We start from the raw sequence: 11150 nt of genomic DNA, 5'->3' as shown, positions 1-11150 counted from the left end.
TTTTCGGGATGATTAGTTTAATGGCAATATAGTTCGTCCAGGATGAAATACGGGATGACCAAAATCATCTCTATTGGTCTTCTAGTATGATCTAGTTCATATAGTACTATCAGAATATCAAAATTTTATAGATTCATTTGATTAATCACATGATAAATTTAGGCATAATTTTTATAGATCATCCAGTATGATGTACATCATCCTAGATGATTAGAATAAAATATAAAATTCAATATCTTACCTAAATTATGATTGGTAATTATTTTTTATGATCCTAACTGATCATTCTGGACGATCTAAATCTTCTAGTATGATTAGTTAAATGAATTGATCATATAATACGATATAAATCGTATAGTATGATTAGTTTAAAAATTAAACTTTGGGTTTTGACTCAATCTCACTCCCCCTAAGTATGTGTGTACATGGTCACTAAGCTAGCATACACCTTTATAGGACTTGACTTAATAAATTCAAAATACATCAGTGAATATTATAAAAATCTTTAGAGTATAACCTATTCTACCCAATCTTGAGTCTTGAATCTTCATTTGATGGTACGTGATATTCTTGAAATATCATAACACACACAAACAAAAACACATTACAAATACAAGTAGACATAACAATGTGAGCCATAATATTTGTTATCATTAAAAATATAAACTCAAAATTTGTACCCAAAATTTTTGTTTCATAGGGATAATCTTAAAAATATCCCCATATGGTTCAAAATAATCGATCTCCCATTATGCTACAGGAACTCTAAGGTAATATTTTGGATCACTAGTAAGGTTGGGATACCGCTGGTTGTTGATGCCCTTACTGCCCAAATATTGCATTTAACCTAAGACTGTGTAGTGTTTAGGTTAATAGCAAGTCCAACTATCCTAATATTATTCCCATTTTTGTTGAAGATGAGATTATAAATTTGAACATCCAAAAAGAATGGAGACTGAACCCCTGTAATCTCTCTAATTTTTTTCATTATTCTCTAAACACCTTCGCAACTAATTCGCCCTCTCAACAAGCTGAAGCCCCATCTACCCGTAGTATAAATCAGAGTAGAGTTGCTCATACTTCACTTTCCAGAGGCCTTAGTAGTAGTATAGCTCCTAGTGCTCATCTCTCTTCATTACAAAGTATTCATGGGCCTTCTTCTTAGTCCTAAATCCAACACTACTTTGCTCTTTCCTCTACTTCCAACATAAACCCAATCCTGATTCTATCATTTATGATATTCTATCCCCTTAAAATTTTAAGATGTCTAATAATCCCTCTAATCCATCCTCCATTAAAGCTCCAACAGGACAAAAACTGACAGCTCTATCTGCTCAGCCCCCTTATAGTAACCACTCCACAAATCCTTTGTCAACAATTCCAAACCTCAACTTGCCTACGGAAGACTCTACTCTACACACCATAAATCCTACCACATATGGATTGGCCACGAGTTGCATTATATCCCCAAATAAGTGTGAAGCCCTCTTAGACTCCAATCACAATATTCAACAGTAGAAAAAAATCCAAACAACCTCCACTCTACCATAATTAATTCTTAAATTTCCAAACAAACCAAAGGTAAGAATTCTAGAAAGCCTATCTCCTCTACTTCCAAATCCTAATGAATCTACCATTTATTGCTTATCAAAATTTTAGGGGATTTAACAATCCTAGCAAAGTCATGACCTACAAGCAATTAATTAAAAAAAGAGAGAGTTTGGATATGATCTATCTTTTGGAGAACAAGATCAATGCTTCTTCTCTTAATGATCCTTAGTTTTGTGATGCTCACAAAATCTTTAAAAATGAAAATAGCTTCAACAATTTTGGATGTTCAAGATCATGTATGATTTGGATAAAGTGGTCATCTTCGAAGCTGACTTTCACCACATCCTTTTGCTCCTCCTATTGATAAGTGGGGTGAATCACATTGGCTCTTAAGTCTCTTTTCAGCTCTATGTGATTTATGCTTTAAATTTCATTAAGGAATGCTTGTCTCTATGGCAACATATTAAAGATATGCTTTTTATACTTCTCATTCATGGATTATTTTAGAGGATTTTAACTAATGTAGATTCCAAAATGAAAAAGCTCGGGGTACCTCTCTATATTATAACAAAATTGGGAACTTCAATCTCTCATTTTTTGTACATAGATCAAGGATTTAGTCTATGCTGGACATTTCTTCATTTATTTTAATCAGCAGGCTAACTACCCCATTCACATCAAATTGGATAGAGCCTTAGTCAATGATTTTTGGATCAATACTTTTCCCTGCTCCTATTCGGTGGGGGAACCTCTTTGTTCAGATTATTCACTAATTGTTCTTAAAGATTATTGCACTCACATGAAATAACATCAGTTTTAGTTCAAAATTATATAGACTAATATATTAAGGGGTATTAGGATATTCTGCTTAATGTGTTTTTGTAGCCTTGTCTTTTCAAATCCTTTGGTGGATTTATGTTCCTATATGAAGTAAGTTAAATCCTGTATTAAGAAGGAGCATTGGGCTTCTTCTTCTTCTATTGAGGAATCATTGAGGGATCTTTCCAATCAGCAAAAAATATCTCCGTTATATATTAGATGCTGACCCAAATAATGTTAATCAAAATTGCATTCTTAAAGATCTGAATTCTAAAATTGCTTATCTTACTTCCAGTTGGTCCTCATGGATTATTCATCTCTCAATTTTGAAAATCGGACCATACCGGCCGGTTCGGCCGGTTCAACTATGACCCGGTCTTATGGCCAGTTTGTCCTCTTGATGAACCGGTCTAGTATCAAATCGATCAAAATTGATTTAAACCGTCAGTTCAACCGGCCGACCGTTAAATTTGTCCCAATTCTTAAGAACCGGCCGGTTCAACTAATAATATATTTAAATAATTTAAAATATAAAATGTTTAATTAAATATTAAATTAATTTACATATCATATATTTTTATTTAAAAATATAGTTCTGAAATTTAATTATATTTTAGAAATTAAATATAAATAATCTTACTCACATGATGCAATAAAACCATATAAGCTCTTAACCCATGGATACAAAAAAAGTATATAAACAACACAAAATAAAACTCCTAAGTGATGTGGGACTAAACAACTAGTAGTTTTTTGTTTCAACTCTCAATAATATGTGCATCACACTTATTTGAATGAAAAATTATTGAAATAATTTTATGTATAATATTCAAATAAAAAACCATCATAATAATTTTAAACTTCTTAAATTTATAATTAATTATATATTTATAATTATTCAAATAAAAATAATTTCTTATAATTTTTAAAATTCTAAAACTCTTTCTAAATGTGAAATTAAAAGATAAAAAAATAAAAAATCTTAATAAATAATATTGTATGACTTTATAAATATAGTTTTGTGATGTAAAATTTTTATATAATTTATAGATGTAAATTATGCTTAAATATATAACATAAAGCAATTATTTATATTAAATTTCTATATTTATATATAAACTAGATTTTTATTAAATATAAATTAAAATCAAAGAATGAAGATGTTTATATTTAAATTTAAAATTAGTAATTATTTATATTTAAATATATAACATAACTTAATAATTATTTATTTAATTTTTAAAATTTTGTAATTATTATTATTATTATTATTATTATTAATATATATAATATATATATAATATATTATATATATATATATATAATATGAATTTAGTTATTTTTAGTCTCAAAATTCTTAAAATTATGAATTTTTAGATTAAATTTATCATTTTTATATGTTAATTTTATTACTTTTTAATATTATTATTATTTATTACTTCATCCGATTTGATCCCGGTTTGATCGGTCGAACGGGTAGAACCATGAACCTCTCATTCTTCCAGTTCGTTTTTTTTTTTTTTTTGAAAGAAATGCATCATATAGCATTAAACCCAAAAGAAAACTAAGTACAAGTAATAAGGGGATCACATTCTTCCTTGATTAAGCCTAACAACAAGGAAGGAATGCGATCAAAAAGAGCTATCAAAAAAAAAGCTATTCTCCAATGCCATAGTAGCACAACAATTTGCTACTTTATTACAATCTCTATAAGCATGGAGAAAGTCAACCTTATTAAAAATCATGTAAAAAACATAAATTCTTATGTGGCCACTTACCCACATTCTCCTTATTATCCTTCAAAGAATTCTGAATGAATTTGATGATATTCATATTATCACTTTCTATGATAAGCCCTTTACATTCCAACATCCAGCTCTTCAAAAACTCCTTAACTGTGAGGACTGCTTGCAATTCAAGATGGCCAATATCCCAATGCATTCCATTCTTTCCAAAAGCACTAATAAATCTTCCTTTGTGATCTCGAAAGATTCCTCCAATGCCAGCCAAATTAGAGCTTGTCAAGGATGCATCTACATTTTCCTTAATCCATTCTTTCGGTGGAGGGTACCAAGTTCTTTGAGACTCCCTAAGGAAGATTAGTACCCCAGCAAGATAGAAATGGGACTAGATTTGGAGACAGCATAAAACAGAGCATTACAGCAATAACAGAACACGACACAACATTTCTTACCATGTTTAATATCATTTCTACTCTTCCAAGAATAATAGACAGTAGAGCAATACAGTCGAACAATCCCAGGATTCTTTACAGACATCTTCCTTAAGTTCTCCAAGCAGCAATCCAGCGAATGAAAGGTAGGAATAAAAATTCTCCATTCCCTCAACTTCAGAATTATTTTCAATCAGATACTTGCATTTACCATAAAGTGTTCATACGTTCATCAACTTGGAACCTCTAGGACAAGACCATTATCTGAGATTTTACGATTCATGAGAAACATATTGGTTGTATGGCTGATTACCAAGTCTCCACAAAACATTTCAATATTTTTCTCATCTTCAATTTCTTCACCCAGCTGAAATATTCCACATCCTCCATATTGCATTTGTGAGCCACATTTGTTCAAAAACCATAGCAGACACTGTCTTCCCGAACCAATCTTCATCAGCTCCATCTGATCCTCCTCATTATACTCAATTGGAATTTGAGTGATTAAAGAGATAAATATGGATGAAATGCTCTGTGAACAATTCATAATTCCACATACCATTATCAAGCGATTAATTGCTGCACAATCATACCATCCAGGAAATGCTGTCCACAAAAGTAGGCCAACGATTAATGCCATTTATCAAGCACCCAAGTCGTCTTAAATGCTGATTTTATCTCCTTTCCCCACCTTCCATCAAACCACCATCTTCAAATTTTTCCACCATCCAGTAGGATTTTCCAAGCCATTTGAGCTGATATTCCTGTGAGCTCCATTCATTACACCTATCCCCATATTTACTTACCATGACACGTGAAGCAAAAGAACCAGGCTTTGAATAAAGTTCCATGTCACTTCGGATCTTAAAGATCCGATTATCTTAAAAGGAGAATGTAAGCCCAAATCCTCCCATACTACTAGGCTTGCAAATATCATTCCAAGCAATGTAATGCATCCCCTTTAGTGCCATTTTATTATTCCAAAATAACTTCTATATAGCTTTTCTCAAGTCATGTAAAAGCCTCTTAGGTACCAAAAGATTGGGTAATAAGAAAAATTTGCCATAGAGAGCAAAAGAACTTTCTACAAGAATCAATTTACCTCCCAAGGATAAAGATTTCCTGCTCAAGCATTAATCTTTCCATGGCATTACTAAGAACTTCTTGATAAATCAGCCATCTTCATTCTTTCAAGTGGAGATTTTTACTCCTATGTATCTCATTTCCTTCACTATCTTAAACCCAAAAGTCTGCCATCTTCCTCCTCATATGATAGTTGATACATTTCCAAACAGCAATTGAGATTGCCAATATTAATCTTCTGCCCCATACCACTTACAAAATTTTTCCACAATTGTCTTCATACTTTTAGCAAGCTCAAAGATGCATGAGAGAAAATTAGAGAGTTATCTGCATATAGTAAATGCGTAATCTTTGGCCCTCCACTTGAAACTGAATGCCAAGGCTCTTCCTTCCTTTGCTCCAATGAGTTTAGTAATCAATTGGAAACACATGATGATAAGGTATGGTGAAAGGGACACCCTGATGGATTCCACTTTCTGCATTGATCCATTCAGATGTTCTTCCCGTTAATAATGATGGAGAATCTCACATCTACAACACATTCCAAAGATAAGTTAGAGGAAGAGCATAGGAAATACCATACCCATCTCAAAATATGACGAAGAGTAGTCATCCCCATGCTATCATAAAGCTTGTTCCATATCAAGCTTAACGCGCCATCATTCCCTTCTTATTCTTTGAGATTTTTAAACTTGTGGAAAATCTCCTGAGCAATGCAAACAATGTTCAGCAATAGATCTTCCAGTATGAAGGGCAGCTTGTTCACTTCACGAAATCATTCTAGGCCCATTGCCCTTCTTGAATCTATTAACAATCATAGTAGCCACAATTTTATAATTGGTTTGACAAAGGCTAATGGGCCTATAATTCGATGGAGACAACGGGTTATTTATTTTAGGAATTAAGACAATCAACGTGTCCTTCCATTCCTTATTCATATGGCTGGAATTAAAAAAATTCCTTACTGCATTCCAAAGAGTTTCCCATATAATATTCCAATAGCTTTTGTAGAAGGAAGAGGTAACACCATCCACACCATGAGATTTATTGTTCCCTTGCTGGAACACCGCAATTTGTAATTCATTTCCAGTAAACTCAGCATTTAACAACTCCATGTCTTTGGAATTTAACTTCTGATTCTCCATAATAGAAGGCCATCCCGTGACTTCACATTCCCTATATTCCCATTTCTTCTCAAAGAATTTTGTGAAGACTTTCTCGATTTGATCCTCCTCCACTTGCAACTTATTTGCTTCATCTTTGACTTGAAAAATACGATTCCCATTCCTTCTAGATGTTGCAAAGTTATGAAAAAGCTTAGAATTTGTATTGCCTTCCTCATGCCACCTAGCCTTAGCCCTTTGATTCCACCAAGTTGAAAGTCTTCTCATAGTGATATTGAGTTGATTAACCTTATTTCTAAGTTCAAACAGGTCATCTGTAGACCAATTACTATTCAATGCTTCTTTGTTTTGCAAATCAAGGATCTCTTTCTTCAGTTTATCCTTTAAGGCATTCAAATCCTTGCATTTATTTCTGCTCCAGAAAAATAAGGATTTCAAAGTACGATTAAGCTTCTTTTGTAAGACTTCATACTCATTACCATCATCATGCTTCTTCCAGGAGTGATAAACTATGCTCTTAGCCGCAGGATAAGATCTCCATATATCTTCAAATTTCATTGTTCTCGGCTTAAGCCGTATTCTATCATCCATCTTGATCACAATTGGACAGTGATCAGATGCCATCCTTGCCAAATGTCTGTTCACTACCAAAGGAAGCTTTTGCATAGCCAAAGAATTCAAAATACATCTGTCTAACCTTTCCCATATCTGAGAATTACCTTCTTTGTTATTACACCATGTGAATCTTGGCCCAACATATCCAATATCATGAAAATCTGAATTTACCATGAAGCTCTTCATTTCTCTCGGTCCCTTGGAAAAAAGGAACCTCATACCTCCTCTCTTCTCATCTTTGTTTAGAATACAATTAAAGTCTCCCCCTTTGATGGAAGGACTAGAATTCTCCATGCTTCTCTCCAATTGATTCCAAAGATCACTTCTCTCCTTATTGCAACGGCTTCCATAAACCGTAGCAATCTTCCAAATTCCTAAGCTAGGAATCGAAAGATTACCAATGATCACCTGAAAAGAAGCTTCACAAACCTCAAATGACACCAAATTTATGTTCCACAAAACCAGGATACCACCAGAAGTCCCAACAGCAGGTTGGTGAAAATAATCCCACTCATTTCCCATTAGGCAATCCACCTCCATTCTACCAATGCTGGACAGCTTTGTCTCAATAAGCCCAATAAAGAAAACATTTTCATCTCTAACCATTTCCTTAAGATACAGGGAAGCTTCTTTCTTCCTCGCTCCCCTACAATTCCAGAAAAGAATTGAAGACATAATTAACAAGGTATAGAGGATCTTCCCCCACTATTGGGATTCAACCTTCCATTCCTCTTCTTCTTCTCACTATTAATAGGTCCCAATGACTTCAATTCTTTGGCTAATTTAACCTTGATATCTTCACTACCATAATTCATATCAATATTTACCTCTGGTTCCAATAGTTCCGAGCCTTTGTCAACCACCTTATCATTACTAACAGCTTTACCCAGAAGTTCTTCCTCATTCTCCTCAACTAGAACAGCAAACCGGTTTGTTGATTGTTCGAACATACCAGTTACAGCATCTTTTCCAGAGACTTCATCTACCTTATTACCGTTACACTCATCCTGAACTTTCTCCTGGACTTCTTCAAGCTGAACATCCTTCTGACCAACAAAAATTCTATGTTCTGTTTTCCTTCCAATATCTTGCTCAAATTTATTTACTGCATTGCTTCCTTATATTCTTGAATTGGACATGAATCCATGGACCATATTCAGTACTCACCACAGAATGCTTATTTTCATGTCTCACCAAATTGTCCTGCCCATTATCTGATCCCATACTCTTCAACGATTGATCTTTAATCACCAATGTGACATTTTTCGGACATGTCTTCTTATCATGGCCTACCCTTCCACATTGGTAGCACATAAGATCAATTTTTTCATATTCCACCCTTTGGAAAAATCTCCCAGCCGAACCTTCAACGCACGTACCATTCAAAAGTTTCTTCTCTAAATAAATTCTCACACAAACACGTGCAAATTCTCGTTTACTCCATCAGAATGTATTTCCAACTACATACATAGGTGATCCAAAGCAAGAAGCAATTCTAGCTATGCTATCTTCATCCCAGCAATATAAAGGTAAGCAAGGTAATCAGATCCACACCGGAGCAGATATACCTTTAAACGAATTTGGATCAAAAGCATGAGTCCACCTATCCATACCAACGATTAATCCATTCACATACCATGGGCCCTCGTTCAAAACTTCATCAACCACCTCACACGAATTGAACGAACTAAGTATCCAATCCAATCCAATTGAGGTCAAGTGAAATTTACCGTATTGGTCCATTGTCTTCTTAGCTCTGAACTGCAAACTGAGAATGGAACTCCATTACCCAAAACTTTGAGTACAATCGAATTCTTCAATACTCTAGCATTCTCGGCTTCCCTTTTCGCGTTCAATTTTACCGCCACACCGTCCTTAGAGAATTCCATCAAATCTCTGTCAAATGTAATCTTGATTGGCTTCGGTTTCGTCCAAGCCTCAACAACTTCGCCCATATTCTTCACGATATCTTCCTTTCGGGTTTCTAAAGAAACAGATCCATCACCCATATTACTCACTTTCTGTGCATCAAGAACCTCGGAAAAATTTCTCACTCGTAAGACCAAATTTTGTGATGCCGAAGACTCAACATTCATCAAACCAGGTAGGTCTTCAACAATCGTATCCACTCGTGCATCCAATTCATCCATTATCACATTCTTTCCTTTACCTTCAACATTTTCTTGATGGCTCAAAGGCTTACCTCCTTCCCTAATCACTATTCCATTGGATTTTCTATCACTGGACCGAAGAGAACCAGATGACCGTGGAACAATCATGGATACCGGCTGAAAATGCCGATGATCCACCTGCGCAGTCACCATCGATCGCAGAAAAACCCACGAAACCCGATTTCAAAACCAGGAAGAACTTTCTCTCTCTAGAATTCAAATCAGACGTTCTCTATCTTCACTTTTAAATTTTTTTATGGTGAATACATTCACCTATGGATTTCTTCTTCCAGTTCGTTATGCGGTTCGATTTTCACTACCTTGGTGGTAAAGCTAATTAGTTTTTAATCATGAAGATGACCTCAAATTTTTGTATTCCAAAATCTAAATGAGGAAGAATCTCAATGGAATCTATTATTGCATCCTTATATGGGTATTTCAGAAGTTATCCTAATGCCATTAATAATATTACTCAATAATTCCATAACATCTACAATCCTTATGCTATCCTAATGTTAGACCTTAACTGCTTCCCTGTTCGCTCCACTGTCCTTCTCATATCTAGCCTCTATGACCTAATTACTATTGTTAAAATTAAAATGGCTGTTTTTCTGGCTCTATTAATTTCTCTCCTGGGTTGAATGGGTTTAATTTCCACTTCTTTAAGTCTAGTTGGCATATTATTGGGCTCCCATCTTTGTAAAGTTGTTTAATCTTTCTTTCAAAAAGGGTACATAACTAGAAGTATTAAGGCTACTGCCATTGCCTTAATTCCTAAATGCATTCATGATGGATCTATCTCTGATTTCAGGCTGATCTCTTTATGTAACAACCTTTATAAGACCATTACAAAAATTTTAGCCTCTAGGCTTAAGCACTTAATTCCTATCTTTATACATCCTCCCATGTTGGCTTTATTAACACGAAAAATGTGATTCTTGCTACTAAAATTTTGAGATTTTAAAGAAGTATAATAGAGCCAACTATATGTGTGCAAAGCTTGACATCAAGAAAGCCTTCAATTTTATGTTTAAGGAATTTATTCTTAAGAGAATGGTTCAGGAAGGGATTCAACTTGCTTTTATTGGGTGGGTCAAGTCTTGAATTATGAGTGTCCACTTTTTCATTTGTATGGATGGGTCGTTGGAAGGTTTCTTTCACTCCTCTATTGGCCTCAGTCAAGTCTTGCATTATGAATGTCTAGTTTTCCATCTGTTCTGTTTTGCTATAGATGCTTTGTCCTACCTTCTTGACTCTTTTGTGGATTGGTTTGCTTTTGAGTCAATTAATATTAAAGACTTTACACTTTCACCTCTCTTATATGCTGATGATGTGTTGATTTTTGGGAATGCATATGTCTAGAATATCAATGCCTTAAAAAATGTGTTTAACAAGTTTGCTTACTCTTCAGACCTTGTGATCAATATAGAGAAAAGCTTTCTTATCATTCATCCTAATGTCCCTCACTCTAATGAAATATGTTCTATTCTAAACATCCCTCATACTGAAACAAAAATCACTTGAACACCATAGCTATTGGATTCAAGGTGCAATTATACCTAAGAGTTATTATAAGCAAATTGATAAACTTGCTCCTATGTTTTTATATTATGG

The sequence above is a fragment of the Dendrobium catenatum genome, unplaced genomic scaffold, assembly GCF_001605985.2.
Source record: "Dendrobium catenatum unplaced genomic scaffold, ASM160598v2 fragScaff_scaffold_1395, whole genome shotgun sequence".
Taxonomy (NCBI): domain Eukaryota; kingdom Viridiplantae; phylum Streptophyta; class Magnoliopsida; order Asparagales; family Orchidaceae; genus Dendrobium; species Dendrobium catenatum.
Note: the sequence above shows the minus strand (reverse complement) of the source record.